Below are 3,474 nucleotides of genomic sequence, written 5' to 3'. Positions count from 1 at the left end.
CAGTGTGTATATACTGAAGAGAATCTACCTTACCTCAGTGTGTATATACTGAGGAGAATCTACCTTGCCCTCTGTGTGTATATACTGAGGAGAATCTACCTTACCTCTGTGTGTATATACTGAGGAGAATCTACCTTGCCCTCTGTGTGTATATACTGAAGAGAATCTACCTTACCTCTGTGTGTGTGTACATACTGAGGAGAATCTACCTAGCCTCTGTGTGTATATACTGAGGAGAATCTACCTAACCCCTGTGTGTATATACTGAGGAGAATCTACCTTGCCACTGTGTGTATATACTGAGGAGACTCTACCTTCCCTCTGTGTGTAAGTCATCCCAAGTCAGTGAGTTACATGCTCTGCCCCTGATCACTGCGGCAGCCGGCACATAGCAGAGCGGGAAGACGCCGGGAGGAGGTGAGCCACAATGCTTACTGCAGAGGCACGGCTCGGATCCCGCTGTGAGAATTCTTGCAGCGCAATCCGACCTGGCTGTCTGCTGGAGGCCTAACGCTGTAAAAAAAAAACAATGGCAGAATTGGTGTGTTTTCTCTCCCTGCCCTCCAAAAAAAATACATATAAATTTTACAATACATTATATGTCCCCAAAAATGGTACCAATAAAAACTATAGTTCGCCACACAAATAAACAAAAATCAATGAGAGCTGCGCCTGCAATTACAAGTGCCGGACACTATATAGTGGTGAGAGTAGCGTTTCTGGTCTGATCCTAGTATTACCCAGCAAGCGCTGCCTGGATAACTCCTTGTAGGGCTCATGTCCACGGCCGTGTTTCCACTGCGTATCACTTGAGCATTGCACGCACCCATGATACGCAGGGAGTGGAGGCAATGCAAGTCACGGGACTTTCATCCTTCCTTGCACAACGGTGTGTAGACACTGCGTATCGATATGCAAAAGAAATAAATTGAAGCATGCTCTATTTCTCTGTGTACCACGCAGTGCGAGTCCTATACATTTGTATGGGCTGTGTATGATATGCAGTCCGTACGTAATACACTGCGGATGGGCAGTGTTTCCATACACATCCCCACTGTGAAACATATGGTTATGTCAAAGGAAAAAAGTAAATAAAAATTAGATCTTGGAACGCAAGGATAAAAAAAACAAAGACCCAAAAAATGACCTGCAGATAAAAGTGTTGGGACTCATTCACAGGAGTGCAGATACGCAATAAGCATTAAATGTCTGCGTGCGCAATACGCAGTGAACAGAATCTATATATATATTGCGTCCATAAAAGTCCGATCTATCAAAGTAACCCATTATTTACCCAGCATGGTGAATGTCGTCAGAAAAAAAAAAAAAGAATGACAGAAATGCACTTTTTTAGTCACCGTCTCCAAGAAAAAAAATAGAACAAAAAGCAAAATCAAAAACTGTTATGTATTCCAAAATGGTACCAACGCAAACTACTAGGTGTCCCGCAAAAAAAGAGCCCTCGCACAACTATGTTGACGGAAGTTATTGCGCTCAGAAGATGGCGGCAGAAAATTTAAAAAAATTAAATGTCTTTGAAAAAAATAAAAGAAGTACAGCAAAAAAATGCTACATAAGTTTGGTATGGTAGTAATCGCACTGACCCATAGAATAAAGTTATCATGTCATTTTTTTTTGCAGTTTGTGCGCCGTAGAAACAAGACGCACCGAAAGATGGTGGAATTTTTTAATTTTTTTATTTTACTCTACTTAGAATTTTTAAAAGTTTTTCAGCACATTATATGGTACTTTAAGTAGCACCATTCAAAAACACAACTCGTCCCGCAAAAAACAAGCCTTCATACAGCGACGTCGATGGATAAATAAAGGAGTTATGATTTTTTAAAAAGGGGGGAGGAAAAAACGAAAATGGAAAAAAAAGGCCAAGTCCTTCAGAGGTTAAAGCACATATAAAAAGAAAAATTGCAACAGCGGTCGACATACAACTCCTCTTGGTAAGCCCCCCATAGTAATATCCAGCTCCTCTTGGTAAGCCCTACATAGTAATATCCAGCTCCTCTTGGTAAGCCCCCATAGTAATAACCAGCTCCCCCTGGTAAGCCCCCCCCCCGATAGTAATAACCAGCTCCTCCTGGTAAGCCCCCCCCCCCCATAGTAATAACCAGCTCCTCCTGGTAAGCCCCTCATAGTAATAACCAGCTCCTCCTGGTAAGCCCCCCATAGTAATAACCAGCTCCTCCTGGTAAGCCCCCCATAGTAATAACCAGCTCCCCCTGGTAAGCCCCCCCCCCCATAGTAATAACCAGCTCCTCTTGGTAAGACCCCCATAGTAATTACCAGCTCCGCCTGGTAAGCCCCCCATACTAATAACCAGCTCCTCCTGGTAAGCCCCTCATAATAATACCCAGCTCCTCCTGGTAAGCCGCCCATAGTAATACCCAGCTCCTCCTGGTAAGCCCCCCATAGTAATACCCAGCTCCTCCTGGTAAGCCCCTCACAGTAATACCCAGCTCCTCCTGGTAAGCCCCTCACAGTAATACCCAGCTCCTCCTGGTAAGCCCCTCACAGTAATAACCAGCTCCTCCTGGTAAGCCCCCCATAGTAATAACCAGCTGCTCCTGGTAAGCCCCCCATAGTAATAACCAGCTGCTCCTGGTAAGCCCCCCATAGTAATAACCAGCTGCTCCTGGTAAGCCCCCCATAGTAATAACCAGCTGCTCCTGGTAAGCCCCCCATAGTAATAACCAGCTCCTCCTGGTAAGCCCCCCATAGTAATGACCAGCTCCTCCTGCTAAGCCCCCCATAGTAATAACCAGCTCCTCTTGCTAAGCCCCCCATAGTAATGACCAGCTCCTCCTGCTAAGCCCCCCATAGTAATGACCAGCTCCTCCTGCTAAGCCCCCCATAGTAATGACCAGCTCCTCCTGCTAAGCCCCCCATAGTAATAACCAGCTCCTCCTGGTAAGCCCCCCATAGGAATAACCAGCTCCTCCTGGTAAGCCCCCCATAGGAATAACCAGTTCCTCCTGGTAAGCCCCCCATAGGAATAACCAGCTCCTCTTGGTAAGCCCCCCATAGTAATAACCAGCTCCTCCTGGTAAGCCCCCCATAGTAATAACCAGCTCCTCCTGGTAAGCCCCTCATAGTAATAACCAGCTCCCCCTGGTAAGCCCCTCATAGTAATAACCAGCTCCTCAGCAGTTTCCTTCCCACTTCTCCAATGGCATATCTACCACCATATACTATATAACGAGTGCAGCAGAGCCTCTATATACACCCTATGACACACCACTAGACACTACCACCGGCGTTACCCTCGCCTGAATCCAACCGCATGGAACTACAAATCCCAGCATGCTACAGTCCACACACGTACGGGCACGTCAGTGCGCGCTGAATATTCTTCTCAGCTCCTGTCTTCCTATTGGTCGGGTTGTGATAATACTAGAAATCCAAACCGATTGGCTGGCGGTGTTGACAGGTCGGTGCTCATTGGCTGAACAGAACGCCGTG

The sequence above is a fragment of the Eleutherodactylus coqui genome, chromosome 3 (assembly GCF_035609145.1).
Source record: "Eleutherodactylus coqui strain aEleCoq1 chromosome 3, aEleCoq1.hap1, whole genome shotgun sequence".
NCBI lineage: Eukaryota > Metazoa > Chordata > Amphibia > Anura > Eleutherodactylidae > Eleutherodactylus > Eleutherodactylus coqui.
This window is presented reverse-complemented; position numbering follows the sequence as displayed.